This window comes from Ranitomeya imitator, chromosome 2 (assembly GCF_032444005.1).
Source record: "Ranitomeya imitator isolate aRanImi1 chromosome 2, aRanImi1.pri, whole genome shotgun sequence".
In the NCBI taxonomy this organism is placed as follows: domain Eukaryota; kingdom Metazoa; phylum Chordata; class Amphibia; order Anura; family Dendrobatidae; genus Ranitomeya; species Ranitomeya imitator.
In genome coordinates, this window is record NC_091283.1 from 410736144 (window position 1) to 410758005 (window position 21862).

Genomic DNA, 21862 nt, shown 5'->3' on the forward strand with positions numbered 1-21862 from the left:
AAGCCCCCAATGTATCCTAAAAGATGAGAAAAAGAGGATAGATTATACTCACCTAGGGGCGGTCCCGCTGCGGTCCAGTCCGATGGGCGTCGCGGTGCGGTCCGGGGCCTCCCATCTTCTTACAATGTCGTCCTCTTCTTGTCTTCAACCTGCGGCTCCGGCGCAGGCGTACTTTGTTGAAGGGCTCACAAATGTTCAACTACTTTCTATACATGGCATAATTACATTTATCTGTGCAGACTTTGAGAAATTAAGCTGCTCATTGTTCAGGAACTAAATGCAACATTTTCATGGTCACAGGATGTGTGGAGTGAAACCAACCGATGCCACATTCTTCTTCATTAACTGGACTGACTCATCCCCCTGCCATAAAAATGTCAATAGGAAACCAAAGTCAATATATTCTGTTATTTCATGGCTAACTTGTTTTACACGGCAAAATGTAAGAAATTAACTCCTTTCGGATCGCTTTTGCACTAAGTTTTTACTTAGTTTTATCTATTTTAGAATTTTTTTTTTCCTATATAACATTTTTTTTCCCAAAATATATCTTGGTTTGGGGAACGCCATTTAAGATTCCTTTTAAAATCTCTCATGATAAAAATCCAATACAATATTGTGGCATTCTAACAAAACCTTCAACATGCTGCACATGACGCCTACTGAATATCCACATCCATAGAATTCCAAATGAAAGCAATCTACTATATAATTGTCTAAGGGTCACTTCCGTCTGTCTGTCCTTCTGTCACTGTTATTCATTCGCTGATTGGTCTCGGCAGCTGCCTGTCATAGCTGCCGCGACCAATCAGCGACGGCCACAGTCCGGAAAAAAATGGCCGCTCCTTCCTCCCCGCAGTCAGTGCCCGGCGTCCGCATACTCCCCTCCGGTCAGCGCTCACACAGGGTTAATGGCAGCGTTGACCGCGGTGTAACGCACTCTGTTAACGCTGCTATTAACCCTGTGTGACCACCTTTTTACTATTCATGCTGCCTATGCAGCATGAATAGTAAAAATATCTAATGTTAAAAATAATAAAAAAAATAAAAAATAGTTACATACTCACCCTCCGGTGGTCCTCCCCCTACCCCGCGGCCCCCGGATCAGGAACTGGCCTTTTCCACTCCGCGCGACGTCCCGGTGACTGCTGCATGCATTGCGGTCTCGCGAGATGATGACGTACGGTCTTGCGAGACCGCAATGCACTCTTGAGACCGGCTCGCGCGCCAAGCATCGGGAACCGGCCGCTTCGATCCAGAGGCTCCAGGAGGTGAGTATGTAACTATTTTTTATTTTAATTCTTTTTTTTTAACAGGGATATGGTGCATACTACGTGACTGTGCTGTATACTACGTGACTGGGCAATATACTACGTGGCTCTGTGCTGTACACTACGTGACTGTGCTGTATACTACGTGGCTCTGTGCTGTATACTACGTGCCTCTGTGGTGTATACTACGTGACTGTGCTGTATACTACGTGGCTCTGTGCTGTATACTACGTGGCTCTGTGCTGTATTCTACGTGGCTCTGTGCTGTATTCTACGTGGCTCTGTGCTGTATTCTACGTTGCTCTGCGCTGTATACTACGTGGCTCTGTGCTGTTTAATACGTAGCTCTGTGCTGTATACTACGTGGCTCTGTGCTGTATACTACGTGGCTCTGTGCTGTATACTACGTGGCTCTGTGCGTAGCTGGGCAATATACTATGTGACTGGGCCATATACTATGTGAACTACGTGGCTGGGCAATGTACTACGTGGCTGGGCAATATACTGTGTGGCTGGGCAATATACTACGTAGCTGAGCAATATACTACGTGGCTGGGCAATATACTACGTGGCTGGGCAATATACTACGTGACTGGGCAATATACTACGTGACTGGGCAATATACTACGTGACTGGGCAATATACGACGTGGCTGGGCAATATACGACGTGGCTGGGCAATATACTACGTGACTGGGCAATATACTACGTGGCTGGCCAATATACTATGTGAATGGCCAATATACTACGTGGACATACATATTCTAGAATACCCGATGCGTTAGAATCGGGCCACCATCTAGTCACAAATAATCTCTTTCCTACCTCTGTCATCTTCTATGTAGGTGCTGCTATGAATGCGCAAATTGGGCTTGCGCCTGTGCAGAAGAGTATGAATAGAGCAAAGGTGCACAATCGACCTTTGCTCCATTAAGATGGGGCTACGCTGAGACCCTGTCTTGGGATTCATGGGGATCTCAGTGATCAGACCTTCAGCAGTTACATAATTGCCCACATGACCACCATCTTGATTGCTATGGAATTGAAAGCATTTATAACCAGTGTTCATACCACTGATCGGTGAGCAGCAAAGGACCTTTTGATGCAACGCAGGTAATTGATTGCCTACAGAAAAAATTAACATGTTAAAATGTGGCCAAAAAGTAGACAAGGTCTTTAGCGAACACCATTTTATACATACCTGTATAAGCTCTTAAACTGGTTTAGTACTGATTGAACGAAGGGTGCCAGCTTAGAAAACCCCATCTATCTTTTGGTTTCTGTGATAGTAACATAGTAACATAGTTTGCAAGGCCGAAAAAAGACATTTGTCCATCCAGTTCAGCCTATGCTCTGTCAGAATAAATCCCCAGATCTATGTCCTTCTAAAGAACCTAATTACTGTAAGATACAATATTGTTACGCTCCAGGAAGACATCCAGGCCTCTCTTGAACCCCTCGACTGAGTTCGCCATCACCACCTCCTCAGGCAAGGAATTCCAGATTCTCACTGCCCTAACAGTAAAGAATCCTCTTCTAAGTTGGTGGAAAAACCTTCTCTCCTCCAGACACAAAGAATGCCCCTTGTGATCGTCACCTTCCTTGGTATAAACAGATCCTCAGAGAGATATTTGTATTGTCCCCGATATACAGTACTTATACATGGTTATTAGATTGCCCCTCAGTCATCTTTTTTTCTAGACTAAATGATCCTAATTTTGCTAATCTCTCTGGGTGTTGTAGTTTCCCCATCCACTTTATTAATTTTGTTGCTGGGTCCACTCTATGGAGTAACTGCTGGCCGGAGGAGCGATCTGGCATATAAAGGGGTTATCAAGCCAGTTGGTCACAATTGTGACAGAATTGATTTACAAAAAGGTAGTTAAAATATAAGACTAAGGGCTCCTCACAAACAAAGGAGCACAAATATTAAAAAAAAATTCATGATAGGACATTCAGAGTCAGAATCTCATTTTTGTTATGGGTCCTCTATCAGTTAATTTATCTACCTTATTAAATATATCTAATGTACCTACCAATATAATGAAGTTGTCCTTAAACTGAGCTCTGCTTTCTCATTCTTAATCATACTTTCAGAATGAACCTGGGCTTGTTCACGTGATGCACTCGCCGTCCAAGTCAAACCTGGCAGCCTTCATCCCTTGTCTGGAGGTCTTCATTAAAACATACGTTAAGCCTCTTAGATACTGGCCAGGTTACAGCTGTGTAATAATGTTTCCAATGCCAGTTCTTTTTCCCGGTGTGAGATCCAACTCCACTGAAGCCAAACACCCCCTCACGCTCCGGTGTTCCATCAGACAAGCTGACTTGGAGAACATTGAAATCTTGAGTCATTCATCTGCCGCTGCTTCTGTAATTTGGATGATAATCGGATCAATGTGCTTGCACGATAGATTTCTTCTCTTTTTGCCCGTCTGCAGTGCATTTAGGCTGTATATCCCACATCTCGCTGGTTTCTTGCTTCGCATTCTGCTCTAGGGTTCTTTCCAATAATACATCTTGTAATTAAGGCCAGTAATTTGAACGATGCCCAAGAATTGTCATTGGAAGGAGATCAACAAGTAGGCTGATTACCGTTGAGGCATTGAAGATAAAGAAAATTCAGAAAACCTTGAACGATAATATTATGTTTCTTACAAAAAGGTTATTGTTATGGTCTGTGTTGTAACACCGCCAACCCAGGCATTAGGTTTTTGCAGAGTGACAATTTCGAGGTAGAAGGGCCTCGTGTGTACAAGACCTCGATGAACAAGATCTCAATAAAACTTGATTGAATGACCTTTGAAGGTAACATCCATATAAGCAAACGGCTCACACACGATACCTGTATACCTCCAGGTATAGAAGTTCTCCCATTAAAATGTCAAAAAAATATATTGGGGCATTTATAGAAAAACACAAAGGTTATGATTTTACCTAAATTCTATAGCCTGTCCCCACCAATTCCCAATAAATCCCCAATACATTGAAAGCCCAAGCAGAGCATTGACTGTCCCTATGACTGTAGTTAAAAATATGTCCCAGTGTAATAGATATTTCTGAATCCTGAGACACAGTTTCCTTATTGCTTTTGCGCCTGCTTTTTGTGTCGTTTTTGGTGCTGTTCATCTGTTTTTATTTTTTTATTTTTTTTATTTTAATTTGTATATTATTATAAAGTTTATTTTATATGTCTCTGAGTGTTTTGATTTTTGTTTTTTTTTTTTCCTTTCTATTTTTGTTATTGTGGGTTGGGTTTGCAGTTTCCTGATATTTTCTGATGATTCATCAATTGCTACTTTCTTACAAAGTCACTACATTTTTGTGCAAATGTTCTCTCCAGTCCTCAGCTCTCCGGAGTTATTTTACGTATTTCTGAAATTTTTGCAAAAAAGAACGGAATTTTTTATTTTGCACAAAATTCATGAACTACATGCACCACTTTGATGACTGACAAATAATACAAGAAAAAAAAAGAAAAGTGACTTAAAAAAAATGCAAATGATAAATCAGAACCATAGTTTCCATTATTTACTATTCTGGATGAGTGAATTTGCCGAAATCTGAATTTTGCAGATTTGGTTGAATGTGCATATTTTTATTCTCTAGGGTCTCTCCAGAGCCAAAAGCATTATACACATTGATTAAACAAAGTTTTAAAAAATATATTTGTGTGGAATCTACAAAGATATATTCAGTGCCTCCAACAGTTAGGCTATGTTCACACGTTCCTGATTTCCCTCCTTTTTTTTCAGGACTAAAAACAGCAGCTCTTGGCAGAAAACGCAGGTCCTTTTTTTGGTGCTTTTTTGGTGCGTTTTTTGATGCGTTTGTTGATGCGTTTTTTGATGCGATTTTTTATGCAGTTTTCTATGCAGAGTCTGTGTTTTCTAGGAAGTTTTTTAGGGTTAAAATGGCTGAAAATACCCTAACCCTACCCCTAACCCTACCCCTACCCCTACCCCTAACCCTACCCCTACCCCTAACCCTACCCTTAACCCTACCCCTAACCCTAACCCTACCCCTACCCCTAACATTAGTGGAAAAAAAAAATTCTTAATTTTTTTTATTGTCCCTACCTATGGGGGTGACAAAGGGTGGGGGGGGTCATTTACTATTTTTTTTATTTTGATCACTGAGATAGATTATATCTCAGTGATCAAAATGCACTTTGGAACGAATCTGTCGGCCGGCAGATTCGACGGGCGCACTGCGCATGCGCCCGCCATTTTGCAAGATGGTGGCGCCCAGGGAGAAGACGGCCGGACGGACACCGGGAGGCCGGGTAAGTATAAGGGGGGGAGATGAGGGCACGGGGGGGGTGTCGGAGCACGGGGGGGTGGCATCGGAGCATGGGGGTGGGATTGGGGCACGGGGGGGCAGCCACACTGCAGCGGTTCTGCACCACAAACCGCAGAAAACCCGCAGATATTTTTTTCATCTGCGGGTTTTACTGCGGGTTTGACCTCACAATGGAGGTCTATGGGTGCAGAACCGCTGCAGTTCCGCAAAAAGAAGTGACATGGTACTTCTTTTTTACCGCGGCTATTCAGTGCGACTTTTTTCGCGATTTTCCGCAATGTGGGCACAGCAGTTCCTGTTTTCCATAGGGTACATTGTAATGTACCCTGCATGGAAAACAGCTGCGGACCCGCAGCGGGAAAATCGCGGCGATTCCGCATGAAAAAAAGGATGGTGTGAACATGGCCTTATTAGCCATGACAATGTCATAACATGCTTTGGGACAAATCAGTGCTGGAGAAATTGATGTGGGAGGTGGTGGAGGTATCGAAGATGCCTTTGAGAAAGCCAAACCAGTGACCAGAGAGAAGAAGAAGATTGGACCAGAGCAGAGCTGCGTGGTGGTACAGATGAGGGTCAGATGAGCATAATTTGTTTAACCCCTTCTCAGATCTCTATAATTCAGCAAATAGCAGCCCAAGCAATTTAGAAAAAAATAATAATACAGGCCAATCCCAATTTTTGCAACATTTTCTGCAAATTCAAACTGATTTGCTCATCATCATTCACTATATATATATTTCCAGTGATCTATTGAGCTCATTTTTTTCCTTTTATTGAAAGTTTAAGAGTTGCTTTCCCAGCTCAAGTGCATTTAAAAAAGTGAAGTCTATCACAAGCCATCTTTAGAAAAAAAACACAAACTTTTACTAATGCCCCAAGTCAGGCTCTCTACAAGGGTCAAAAATCATGGTCCTACCTTTATCACAGTTTAGAAGTAACTGATCTTGCTCCTGGCTCAACCAAGAGCATCATGTATCCACTAGGAGTTTAATTCAAGGTTTGGTTCAACCAAAAGAGGGAGCCATAGTTGCAGAGGTCAAAGAACCTGATGGACACACAGACGCATCCCCAGACCTCTACAAGGGACATCCAAAAAAAGCCATTACACCATAAAAATATCCTTGCACAAGGCGAACACAAAATAAATAATAATTAAATAAAGATGTGGGTGTCTTGACAGCCCAAAAATTCCATTACTGACCAAATTTGGCATTAATTTGCTCCTACCACACAATAGGAAAATAGAAATGTGGGATCAGAGAGAAAAACAAACATTGAGGAAGCATTTGAAAAATATTTACGTGCCACCTAGGGGACTTGATAACTTTTTCAGGTGTCTGGGGGTCTCGCCTTTATTTCGGGTACCTCCAAATTGTCCCAATATAGTTGGCAAGAATGGTACAATAGCAATTGGCCAGACACTCATTTGGACTACAGTTAAAGGAAACCTGTCAGAGGCAGCATGAATCAGTCTGGCTGCATAACTGCAACCAGTTACACATTTACAGTTAGGTCCATATATATTTGGACAGAGACAACATTTTTCTAATTTTGGTTATAGACATTACCACAATGAATTTTAAACAAAACAATTCAGATGCAGTTGAAGATCAGACTTTCAGCTTTCATTTGAGGGTATCCACACTAAAATTGGATGAAGGGTTTAGGAGTTTCAGCTCCTTAATATGTGCCACCCTGTTTTTAAAAGGACCAAAAGTAATTGGACAATTGACTCCAAGGCTATTTCATGGACAGGTGTGGGCAATCCCTTCGTTATGTCATTCTCAATTTAGCAGATAAAAGGCCTGGAGTTGTTTTGAGGTGTGGTGCTTGCATTTGGAAGGTTTTGCTGTGAAGTAAACATGCGGTCAAAGGAGCTCTCCATGCAGGTGAAACAAGCCATCCTTACGCTGCGAAAACAGAAAAAACCCTTCCGAGAAATTGCTACAATATTAGGAGTGGCAAAATCTACAGTTTGGTACATCCTGAGAAAGAAAAAAAGCACTGGTGAACTCATCAATGCAAAAAGACCTGGGCGCCCATGGAAGACAACAGTGGTGGATGATCGCAGAATTATCTCCATGGTGAAGAGAAACCTCTTCACAACAACCAACCAAGTGAACAACACTCTCCAGGAGGTCGGCGTATCAATATCCAAATCTACCATAAAGAGAAGACTGCATGAAAGTAAATACAGAGGGTTCACGGCACGGTGCAAGCCACTCATAAGCATCAAGAATAAAAACGCTAGACTGAACTTTGCTAAAAAGCATCTAAAAAAGCCAGCATAGTTCTGGAAGAACATTCTTTGGACAGATGAAACCAAGATCAACCTCTACCAGAATGATGGAAAGAGAAAAGTATGGCTAAGGCGTGGTACAGTTCACGATCCAAAGCATACCACATCATCTGTAAAAGACGGCGGAGGAAGTGTGATGGCTTGGGCATGCATGGCTGCCAGTGGTACTGGGTCACTAGTGTTTATTGATGATGTGACACAGGACAGAAGCAGCCGAATGAATTCTGAGGTATTCAGAGCCATACTGTGTGCTCAGATCCAGCCAAATGCAGCCAAACTGATTGGTCGCCGTTTCATACTACAGATGGACAATGACCCAAAACATAAAGCCAAAGCAATCCAGGAGTTTATTAAAGCAAAGAAGTGGAATATTTTTGAATGGCCAAGTCAGTCACCTGATCTCAACCCAATTGAGCATGCACTTCACTTGTTAAAGACTAAACTTCAGACAGAAAGGCCCACAACAAACAGCAACTGAAAACCACCGCAGTGAAGGCCTGGCAGAGCATCAAAAAGGAGGAAACACAGCATTTGGTGATGTCCATGAGTTCAAGACTTCAGGCAGTCATTGCCAACAAAGGGTATTCAACCAAGTACTAAAAATGAATATTTTATTTAAAATTATTGAATCTGTCCAATTACTTTTGGTCCCTTTTAAAACAGGGTGGCACATGTTAAGGAGCTGAAACTCCTAAACCCTTCATCCAATTTTAATGTGGATACCCTCAAATGAAAGCTGAAAGTCTGAACATCAACTGCACCAGAATTGTTTTGTTTAAAATTCATTGTGGTAATGTCTATAACCAAAATTAGAAAAATGTTGTCTCTGTCCAAATATATATGGACCTAACTGTATTTACCGTATATATTGTTTAAGAAAAAACTTAGTTTGATGAGTCAGGGACCATAGGCATAAACCCATCTAGTCTAGTCAGCTTCTCCTTGCATTGCTCTTGTCTCCTCGCATTGCTCTCAACCGGAGCGTATGGCAGAGACCGGTCAAACAACTGGAGTGGTGATGGATGGGAGAAGCCAGCTGGGGCTGCACAAGATTAGTCAAGTTTCTTCCTATAGATGACTCTTCAAACTATATTTTCTTAGATGTCTCATACATCGCTTCAATCATGCAGCCAGGATCTGAATCATGCCTCCTGTGGTTTTGGCAGCATGAAATAAGTGACAGGTTATATTTAATATATTCCTCCGTTTAGGTAAAAAATATTTGTCTGTCAAACGCCTCTTGTGAAAATTCTCATGGTGCTCAAGGTGATCGCATTGAGGTCACCAACGCTCATTGGGCCGATCACAGTGAACTGCCCATGGTAGCATAGCTTAATTCACGGTGGAAACTTCTATCTATGATGCCACCACTCGTCACGGAAGCTGCACTCGCACTGTGTCCTGGTTTTTGCATCATGGCACTGTTCATTTTTAAAATCAGATATCACAGAGCTAGATTACGGCATGGGACAGTAGAGATTATCTTCACATCGGTCAGGTGAGAGATATGGTTGTTTATTATTTTTGCTTTTTTACAGCTCACATGGGCTTCATTGGATTAAGCGTAATGGTGAGTATAACTTTGTTTTTTATTTTTAAATAAATGTGTAAAACAGGGTGGTTTGTTTTATTTCAAATAAAAAATTGTATTCTTGCTGTGTGTTTATTAAAATACTTACTATGGTGGTAGTAATGGTGGGATCTTATAGACACCTATCCATTACTAACCCCTTGGCTTGATGTCACCTGACATTACAAAGGTGACATCAACACCATCCCCATTACCACACTTGCCACTACCACAGGGCAAGTGGGAAGGGCAAGGCTAAGCGCCAGGTTTAGCGCATCTTATGGATGCGCTATTTCTGGGGCAGCTGAGGGCGATGTTGGTAGCCTGGGGAGGAATGTCTCTGGCCCCTTCCTTGATATTAATATCAACCCAGAGCTGTGTTTAGCTTTTGTTTGTTTGAATTTATTCTCTTATTCATTCTCATCTGGACTATTGTAACTCTCTACTAATCGGCCTCCCTCTTACCAAACTCTCCCTTCTCCAATCTGTCCTGAATGCTGCAGCCAGGATCATATTCCTCACCAATCGTTACACCGATGCCTCTACCCTGTGCCAGTCATTATACTGGTTACCCATCCACTCCATAATCCAGTACAAACTTATTACCCTCATCCACAAAGCACTCCATGGCTCAGCACCACCCTACATCTCCTCCCTGGTCTCAGCCTACCACCCTACCCGTGCTCTCTGTTCTGCTAATGACCTGAGGTTAGCACCCTCAATAATCAGAATCTCCCACTCCCGTCTCCAAGACTTTTCATGTGCTGCGCCAGTTTTTGGAATGCACTACCCAGATTAATACAATTAATCCCCACAGTTTTAAGCGTGCCCTAAAAACACATTTGTTCAGACTGGCCTACCAACTCAACGCATTAACCCAACTATCCCTGTGTGACCCATTCAAAAAACTTAAACCATAATAAGGTTCCTCGCATCATGGTCTCATACGCTCTATGCATTCAATAGCCCTGTGTCTGTGCTGTTACATATTTAGGCTGTTAACTGGATCATGCAGCTTTACATGAACACCCAATTCTTACACTATGGTTGGTCCGAACAACGATAGCGATTGTTACCATCCACCTCTCGTTTCTCCCCTTTTTCATTTATAGTTTGTAAGCTTGCGAGCAGGGCCCTCACTCCTCTTGGTATCTGTTTTGATATGTATTTATTGTTATGCTGTAATGTCTATTGTCTGTACAAGTCCCCTCTATAATGTAAAGCACTGTGGAATATGTTGGCGCTATATAAATAAAATTATTATTATTATTATAGGGGACCGTAAGTCATTTTTTTTCTGGGATCTCCATGAATTCACCAGGAAAGGCTAAGAAAACAGCTATGAGCTGTTTTTAATAGCCTGGGAACCTTTTGGAATATTGTCCCTTTTCCTAGATTATTAATATCAGCACCCGGCCGTCGGCTTTCCCGCTGCTGGTTATGAAAACACTGTTTTAATTATTTCTTTATTTTACACAGGAGGGATACAGCAAGTGCTAAATACAACTCCAACATCATTGTCCTCTGGTCGCACTGATCTGATGGAGACCAAGCAACAATGATGAGAGCTGCTTTCAGCAGTCAGCACCTGGGAACAGCGTGAACTGTACCGCTTCTTCCCAGGTGCCGGTGCATGTCATGTCATGTTTTCCTTGTGTTATCAGTGTGCACATCTGCGGTACACATTTTGTCCTTGCTACTGATAAAAACTGACATGTCTGCGAGGTTTTCACATGGACACACAGTGTGTATGAAAAAACTGACATGTGCGCACCACTATTGAATACAATGGGTATGCATGTGTCCGTATTTACAGCCCTTAAAAAAGGACCGCATACGGATACAAAAAACGGATGTGTGATGGGGAGCCTTAGAGATAGGTCACGTTCATAGATTCAGTATTTGGTCAGTATTTTACCTCAGCATCTGTAAACCAAAACCAGTAGCGCTTGAAAAAAATCCAGAAGTGGTGACATGTTTCTATTATACTTTCCCTCTGATTTTTCCACTCCTGGTTTTGGCTTACAAATACTGATGTAAAATACTGACCAAATACAGAACGTGTGAACATGGCCACAGAAAGAGAATGTTATGGAACACTGAAGAAACTGTACAGATAGTGTGCGAAAGCACAGCAGTAAAGAGCAGTTACCATCCATTTACCAATGGACATTAATGCTGAGGTCATTTTGATCCTATTAAGGCTGTATTTGCTTTAAATAGTTTGAAAGAGGTTATAAACATTTTTTCATTAATTTCAATTCCTGGCAAATCACATTTTTGGGAAATGTGCAAATTCACATTTGAAAGGATTTGAAAAGTTCTAGAGATGCTCACGCCATTTAAGTTATAGGGGAAAGAAAAACTTTTGCATGATAGTGTCATGCTGTGACGGTCCTCGGTAAGGAAGGGGGGCCTCAAACTGTCCCTGGAACTGGGAACCTAACTATTCCTGTCCTGGGTGTACTCTTGAAGGTAAAGTGGCCAGGATCTCCGACCTTACTATGCTCCTGTTAAACCCTGATCTGTCCCCTCCCCCACACCATTAGACATGGGACAGAAATGTAATGTAAACAAGACACAAAGACATAGCCGGGATAACAGAAAAACTCTATTATACAAAAACACTAACCAACAATAGGGAGGAGGATAGGGACTGGGAGGAAAAAGCTAAATGGGAACAGGGACCATGAGATAAACACTCATGTACTACAGCAAACCACAGAACACTACTTCAACAACCCTACTACAACCCCTTAGCTTTAGCACACAGCACAGGAAGATCAGTCTTTCACCAGCAGGGACAAGAAGGTCTGACCAGGGGTGGATTAAGGGTAGCCAGGGCCCCGGGCTGTTCAGACACTGTGGCCCCCCCCCCCCCCCCGGTCATGTGACGGGGGTCATGTGACAGGGGTCATGTGACGGGGGTCATGTGACGGGGGGTCATGATATACCCGAACCAGATTATTCCAGAAAAATGGCCAGGCCCTACTCTACTGTAACCTATTAAATATTTGGTAGAATCTGCAATAGAATTTAGGTATATTTTGACCAATAATATCACATACAAGGAACAAATACCACCGCAACATGACCAGACCACAAATTACAACCACAGTGATCGAATAATATCACATACAAGGAACAAATACCACCGCACCATGACAGACTACAAATTACCACCACTTGGTGACCAAATATCACATACAAGGGACAAATACCACAACACCATTTCCAGACCACATATTACCACCACATAGTGACTGAATACTACAATACTGATCAGTAAAAAACAACAACACAATACTATCACCATAAGTGCCAGTATTCACAGGAGATATGTACTTGGTATGCAGTATCTGTGTAGAGGTAATACTGAGATTGCTGGTGGTATTATACACATGAGCTCTGTATATAATGTATAGGTAATACAGAGATCACTGGTGACATTGTACACAGGACCTTTGTATATAGTATACAGTGTATAGTGTCAGTGTATAGGTAACACTGACTCACCAGTGACGTCTCTAGGTGAAGTCCTTCATCTTTCATCCAGCACAGACCGTCATCATTTCTTCCAGCCAGGACTCGTTTCTGCAGGAAATAACACAGTTATCTCGAGCTCCGCTTGTAGAACACATTACTTAATTTTTCACAACTTCTACATTACACCACATGAAGAAAAAAAGGCGATATAGTGTCACTCTGCACAGTAACAGGACCGCCCCCCCATTTAAAACAGTATACTCAAAAAATAAAATAAATACATCACTGCAGTAATAATATCCCTTAATTAGCCCCTATGGTAATAATATTCCACATCCTGGCCCCGTGTGTCTCATTCCTGGCTCCAGCCATATGTTCTGGCATCCTGCCCTCATGAGTATCCATTCTACACCATATGATCTCCCCATCCTGCCCCATCTGTCTCCATCGTATCCATCCTGCCCCATGATCCAATCCTGCCCCATGTCTCCAATCATGCCCCGTGTCTACATTCTGCCCATGCCTCCAGTCCTGCCCCCAGTGTGTCCAGCAATCTGCCCCAGTATGTCCAGCATATTGCCCCAGTGTCCAGCAATCTGCCCCAGTGTCTCCAGCATATTGCCCCCAGTGTGTCCAGCATATTGCCCCCAGACAGTGTGTCCAGCAATCTGCCCCAGTGTCCTCCAGCAATCTGCCCCAGTGTCCTCCAGCATTGCCCCAGTGTCCTCCAGCAATCTGCCCCAGTGTCCTCCAGCAATCTGCCCCAGTGTCCTCCAGCATTGCCCCAGTGTCCTCCAGCAATCTGCCCCAGTGTCCTCCAGCAATCTGCCCCAGTCCTCCGCCCATATTGACCCTCTGATAATCCGCCCCTGGGTCTGACCAGTTTATATAGGAAGAGGTAATGACCAGATCAGAGGCAGCTGAAATGGAGCTTTAAGTTTCTGACCAGCATAGAAAGGATCCTTAACCTCTTCAACACCAGAAGAAACTAAATCTATTTAATATGGGACACAAATCACACTATCTCTAAAGAAGACCTGCGATTCATCACCCGATGAGACGATCTTACGCCAGGTCTTTCAGGGGGCTATGACACCCTAGTGACAGATCTCTGTTAAAGTACAAAGTCTAAAAACCTCTTATTATAATAAATAATGGAATTATTGCACCAAAATCCAGTGCGGATTTGCAGATTTTACTACGGATATATGGTTTGACTTGTTGCAGAATTATCAAGAGCTAATCAGATCTGTGTGGGCCCTAATAGGAAAATTTTGGTGACATGTGAGTCCTCCCCTCTTTCCAATGTGGAAAAAAAATAATGGCCATCATAGCTCACCACACAATCTGCTGGTGGCTGCATCTCCCTAGCTGACATCCTGCTTTGTGTAATTCAGTCTAATTCATTATGTATCCCGCATACACACACAATTAAATAGTTAGCTTCCTGCTGAAAGAGCGACGTCCCCTTCAGGGCAGAGTGCTAGCCAAGCACGGAGCAATCAGCAGTTTGTGTGTTCTCACTAGATCCGCCGCAGAGAGAACCTCCACCACCAGTCATTATTGTAATGAAACACTGAATGCACCAATTAACAGCTCATCACATGAAAGCCTACATGCGATAACACATGGCATGACATTGCACACCGCTATAAAGCGCATCACAATGGCTACCGTCAAACTCAATCAAGACTGCACAAGACACGACTACCAGACAGTTTTCGAGTGCCAGGAGTGGTATCATTGATAAAGTGTGGACTCCATAACTTCCATATACGTATGTCATAGGTTGTGTCCTTGAATTTGGTGCGGGCTCTGGCACAGACAGATCAGCTGTCATGTGCCCCTAACAGCCGTGGGTGGAATCACAATCCACCCGTCACTGTTAACATGTTAAGTGATGCTGTCAGTCTCTGACAGCGGCATGTACATTGAACTCGCCAGAGGCGCGTCACAAACCACGCCCATTGGCATCCCTGTCACATGATTGCAGGGCGCCAATAGGTTGGCATGACACCCGAGGATCTGCATAAGCCCCCATGCTTGTCATTGCCAGATCTCCTAGGTCGCCGTTCATAAAAGATGATGATTTTTGCTACACATAGTGGAGCTTAAGCCCTGCTATGTGTAGCACAAGCAATCAGAAAATCCCAGCTTCAAGTCTCTTAAGGAGACTATTGAAGCAAGTAAAAAGTACAAAAAAAAAGTTTGGGAAAATATTAAAAAGATATAAAAATTAAAATCACCCTAACTTTTGCTCCATTCAAAATAAAACAATGAAAAAATACACATACCGTATTTGGTATTGCCAAGTTCAGAAACGCCCGATCAATATATAAAAAGAATTAATCCAATCGGTAAATGGCATAATGAGAAACAAACGCCAGAATTATGAGGTTTTTTTGTCTGCTGCGACATTGTAATAAAATGCAATAACAGGGATCAAAACATAGCATCTACCCTAAAATGGTATCAATGAAAACGTCAACTCATTGCGTAAAAAATAAGTCCTCACCCAGCCGCTGATCCCGAAAAAGGGAGACGCTACAGGTCTTGGAAAATGGAACCACATTTTTTTTTCAAAAGTTGACCTACCTGTTCCCTGAGCGAAAGTAAAATGGAGGCATGGGTGGAGGATCGCCAACAGAAGGATATTAGTAAGATGGTTAGAATTGAAGAAATCACAATTTTTTACATTTTATTTTTTCATTTTTTTAACTCTTTCAGCATCAGTAATGACCTAAGACAAACCTGAAAGCCACCGGTGCACCCTCGGCAGCAGGCCTCCATTCCTAGTAAGTGATCATGTACACATCCATATAGGTTTTGGCTATCGCCCATCTATGATTTACAAGTCAAGCAGCTTAAACGTTTTGTATCCACTTGAAATAAAGTCTCCACCGCACACACATCTCTCAGCACATGTAAATTAGTGGAAGGACATAAATAGTTCCAAATGTTTCAAGGAACCGGAGTGATAACAGCAAAGCTGAGCTGGAATGATCGCCAGACACCCATATTGAACGACTTAACCTCCTGCTATTGTTTCCTTACTGACAACTTCCACCGTTGGTCCCCCTGCCATTTTGGATGAAATGTCAGACTGGCTGCGCCTAGATGATCGGTCTATGCAGTGCAGATATGTGGGGGCTTTTATAGAGTGCTAGCTCTCCAGACCAGGGCACTCAAAAAAGCAGCCAATCAATAGTTCTCAGTTATTATATATTTTTATTTAGTTTTATTTATGTATTATTATTATTTGAATTCATAATTATTTATGATTATTATTTTTTTGTTATTTTCATTTATGATGTATTATTATTATTACCGTATTTTTATTCAGAATTATTTATGATGTATTATTTGTTACTTACAATTATGCATTATTATTTGTTTACTATTTTCATTTATTTTTATGTGTTATTATCTTTATGTATTGTTGATTATGGTTTATTTTTATTATTATATATTGTTTTTTATTATGTATTATTATTTGTATTTATTATTTTCATTTATTGTTATGTATTATTCTTATTTTTTATTATTATTATTATTATTATTATTATATTAACCTTTTGATGATAATTTCTTTCTTTTTAGTGTGGGTTTATTCTACCGTTTTCATGCTACTCATGGTGAACGGGAGATCTTACAGTTGTGGGTTTGGTGTTTTTCAAAAAGAAGGCAGAAGCGATCATTTCCAGTTTCTGCCTTCTACGTCTTCCTTTACTTATAAACAGATCAAATGGGCACTGTGTATAAAATGCGCTGCTGCTATTTAAGAGATTGATAAAATATCCCGAAATTTAATTTGGGCAGATTCGCTCTAAGATCTGAGATCTGGTTCATTCTGCATACATTCAGTACAAATCAAAATTGACCTGATTGTCATGAGTGGAGGAAAGGGGTTAAAAAAATCTAAGATAAAAAGCAATTTTGTTCATGTGTTCTTCATTCCGGTGCTTAAGCCAATCTGACGTCTATGATTGGCCCCATGCTGTCACGTAAAACCGCCTCTTCATGTGACAGATGAGTCCAATTGCAAGCCTCAAATTGACCACATGGCCACATGGGGGGCAATGCACATATATATATATATATATATATATATATATAGACACAAAAGAGACCACAGCAGCACATGTACATGAATCGGCCATGTGAAAACACAGACAAATATACATTTCACAAAAATATTTTTTCATAAAAAATTTTTCAAAAAATGTTTTTTCATAAAACTTACAGCTAAAATGGAGATTCTTAGCGCATAAATTGGCCAATTCATGTATGCCCATCAACCACGGCAAGGTGATCTCCCCCTGATGGGTCCTACTCTACTGTACATGCCACTCTTGGGCCACCAGCCTACAACTTCGGACAAACATGTCACTCTGGGCTAGACCTACAATTTATGGGCAGGTAGAGTTAATTACTGCCACCTGCAATGTCAATGGGGGAAGTGCAAGACAAGTCTGGATGCTGCCACATCCACACAAATAGAGGAAAAAAACAAATCAGCACTTCCAATGTGAACACGTGCAAGCTGCAAACTGCAACACAGAGACAAAAAAGACCACAGCAGCACATGTACATGAATCGGCCATGTGAAAACACAGACAAATATACATTTCACAAAAATATTTTTTCATAAAAAATTTTTTTTCATAAAACTTACAGTTAAAATGGAGATTCTTAGCGCATAAATTGGCCAATTCATGTATGCCCATTGTTAGGTCTCGAGTTCCCGCTTCTGCACAGGGGGGATCTCGAGCCATCTCCGCTGCGGTCTCCCATTCTTATCCAGCCGCAGTGGAGTCTGCTCAGCAGGGACATCGGTCCCAGCGTCTTGCTCAGTCTCACTCTGTACAGAGAGTTACTGCTGCTTCTTCAGCTTCTGCCATTAAAGCCAGTGCTGGTCAGCAACGAGCGGACTTCTCTGGGACTAAGTCCTTGTCTGCACACACTGAGCATGCCCAGGGCAAGATCTCCCGTTGGAGATCAAGGGTCATGTGCTCAGGCTCTGCAGCACATTCCACTGGTCCTCTTGGCAGGTCTTGGAAGGGCAAATTTTCTGTGGCCACTTCCTGTGCTGCAACTATATAAACTGCGCATGACCGCACGGCCATGCGCTAGTGTACAATTGTTAATGTGTGTATGTTGTGAGTGCAAGTCGTCCTTGGATACCCCTACCCTATTGAATGTCTGTTCGCGGAAGGTGTATGGTTGCTATCTAGCGCCCGACTTATCCTACAGCACGAATCACACATTACAGCGTCCAGTTGCTGTGACCGCCAGTACGGCGCCGTGCACTTCCTCTGTGCTTTCCTTACCCAAGCCTGGGTGGTTAGTGGCGTTCGTCAGTGCGGCACCGCATGCACTCTTGTGCCTTAATATTGTTATTGAGTTTCCTTACACACCCAGTTGCGGTGTTGTGCCAGCAAGGGTCTAATCGGACTTCAATCCTAGTTGGGGTTGAGTTCGCTGACTACTTGCTCGCGCTCTATGTGCGGTACCGCGGTCCTGTGACGCAACAGGATCGCTTCCTTCACGCTGGGTGAAGTTTAACCCACGTGTGTATACTTATGAGTACCGTCATATAGTCCGTCATTACTTGGCAGCAGGTTCCATCTCTGCACGGTGGACCCCGGGCTGCGAACGCACCATACTCTATCTGTCTTATCATTTGGTGCGTTACGCTAGCCCTAACACCCATCAACCACGGCAAGGTGATCTCCCCCTGATGGGTCCTACTCTACTGTACATGCCACTCTTGGGCCACCAGCCTACAACTTCGGACAAACATGTCACTCTGGGCTAGACCTACAATTTATGGGCAGGTAGAGTTAATTACTGCCACCTGCAATGTCAATAGGGGAAGTGCAAGACAAGTCTGGATGCTGCCACATCCACACAAATAGAGGAAAAAAACAAATCAGCACTTCCAATGTGAACACGTGCAAGCTGCAAACTGCAACACAGAGACAAAAAAGACCACAGCAGCACATGTACATGAATCGGCCATGTGAAAACACAGACAAATATACATTTCACAAATATATTTTTTCATAAAAAATTTTTCAAAACATTTTTTTTCATAAAACTTACAGTTAAAATGGAGATTCTTAGCGCATAAATTGTATATTTGTATATTTGTCTGTGTTTTCACATGGCCGATTCATGTACATGTGCTGCTGTGGTCTTTTTTGTCTCTGTGTTGCAGTTTGCATCTTGCACGTGTTCACATTGGAAGTGCTGATTTGTTTTTTTCCTCTATTTGTGTGGATGTGACTGCATCCAGACTTGTCTTGCACTTCCCCCATTGACATTGCAGGTGGCAGTAATTATCTACCTGCCCATAAATTGTAGGTCTAGCCCAGAGTGACATGTTTGTCCGAAGTTGTAGGCTGGTGGCCCAAGAGTGGCATGTACAGTAGAGTAGGACCCATCAGGGGAAGATCACCTTGCCGTGGTTGATGGGCATACATGAATTGGCCAATTTATGCGCTAAGAATCTCCATTTTAACTGTTAAGTTTTATGAAAAAAAAATTTTTGAAAAATTTTTTATGAAAAAATATTTTTGTGAAATGTATATTTGTCTGTGTTTTCACATGGCCGATTCATGTACATGTGCTGCTGTGGTCTTTTTTGTCTCTGTGTTGCAGTTTGCAGCTTGCACTTGTTCACATTGGAAGTGCTGATTTGTTTTTTTCCTCTATAATAATAATAATAATAATCTTTATTTTTATATAGCGCTAACATATTCCGCAGCGCCTTACAGTTTGCACACATTATCATCACTGTCCCCGATTGGGCTCACAATCTAGAATTCCTATCAGTATGTCTTTGGAATGTGGGAGGAAACCGGAGTGCCCGGAGGAAACCCACGCAAACACGGAGAGAACATACAAACTCTTTGCAGATGTTGTCCTGGGTGGGATTGGAACCCAGGACCCCTGTGCTGCAAGGCTGTAGTGCTAACCACTGCGCCACCGTGCTGTATATATATATATATATACTGTGTATATGTATGTAGTGTGTATATACATATATACAGTGGGGAAAAATAAGTATTTGATCCCTTGCTGATTTTGTAAGTTTGCCCACTGATAAAGACATGAACAGTCTGAAATTTTAAGGGTAGGTTAATTTTAACATTGAGAGACAGAATATCAAAAATAAAATCCAGAAAATCTCACTATAAATTATATACATTTATTTGCATTTTGCAGTGAGAAATAAGTATTTGATCCCCTACCAACAATTAAGAGTTCTGGCTCCTACAGACCAGTTAGACACTCCTAATCAACTCGTTACCTGCATTAAAGACAGCTGTCTTACATGGTCACCTTTATAAAAGACTCCCACCCACAGACTAAATTAATCAGTCAGACACTAACCTCTACAACATGGGCAACACCAAAGAGCTTTATAAGGATGTAAGGGACAAGATCATAGACCTGCACAAAGCTGGAATGGGCTACAAAACCATAAGTAAGATGCTAAGTGAGGAGACAACTGTTGGTGCAGTAGTAAGAAAATGAAAGAAATGTAAAATGACTGTCAATCGTCATCGATCTGGGGCACCATGCAAAATCTCACCTCGTGGGGTATCCTTGATCATGAGGAAGGTGAGAGATCAGCCTAAAGCTACACGGGGGAACTTGTTAACGATCTCAAGGCAGCTGGGACCACAGTCACCAAGAAAACCATTGGTAACACATTACGCCATAAAGGTTTAAAATCCTGCAGTGCCCGCAAGGTCCCCCTGCTCAAGAAGGCACATGTGCAGGCCCATCTGAAGTTTGCCAATGAAAACCTGGATGATTCTGTGAGAGACTGGGAGAAGGTGCTGTGTTCAGATGATATAAAAATTGAGGTCTTTGGCATTAACTCAACTCGTCGTGTTTGGAGGAAGAGAAATGCTGCCTATGACCCAAAGAATACCATCCCCATTGTCAAGCATGGAGGTGGAAACATTGTTTTGGGGGTGGTTCTCTACAAAGGGCACAGGACTACTTCACCGTATCAACGGGAGAATGGATGGAGCCATGTACCAAAACATTCTGAGTGACAACCTCCTTTCCTCCACCAGGACATTAAAAATGGGTCGTGGCTGGGTCTTCCAGCAAGACAATGATCAAAACATACAGATAAGGCAACAAAGGAGTGGCTCAAAAAGAAGCACATTAAGGTCATGGAGTGGCTGAGCCAGTCTCCAGACCTTAATCCCATAGAAACCTGAGTTGAAGCTCCGAGTTGCCTAGCGACAACCTCAAAATCTTAATGATTTAGAGATGATCTGCAAAGAGGAGTGGACCAAAATTCCTCCTGACGTGTGCGCAAACCTCATCATCAACTACAAAAAATGCCTGACTGCTGTGCTTGCCAACAAGGGTTCTGCCACCAAGTGTTAAGCCTTGTTTGCCAGAGGGAGCAAATACTTATTTCTCACTGCAAAATGCTAATAAATTTATATAAATGTATATATATATTTTATAAGAAAAAATTGATTAACCATTTCCTGGTTGGCTGAATTTTCCTATGTTTTTGAGACTATTTTCAGGAAATGAAGAAGTAATTCTGTTCATCACTATTTGATTTGCTTATCAATAGCTACTGCTATTGGTCCCAGAGATCACTGGCTGAATGATCGCATGATTATACAGCTGGGTATTATTTGACCTCGCACAGGGCTGACAGTGATAGTTATCACTTATATTACTATGTTGGCAACTCTAGCTATAGGGCAAAAAAGTAACACAATATTAAAATGTAAACAATATATTAATTTAAAATGAAAATAATATAAATATTATATATATATATATTATAAAAAATATATATTTATATAATATTTTAATAATAATTTGTGACATATACAGACAATAATTCAATACAAGGTAAGGCAGTGTAAACAGTTACATTAGCAGT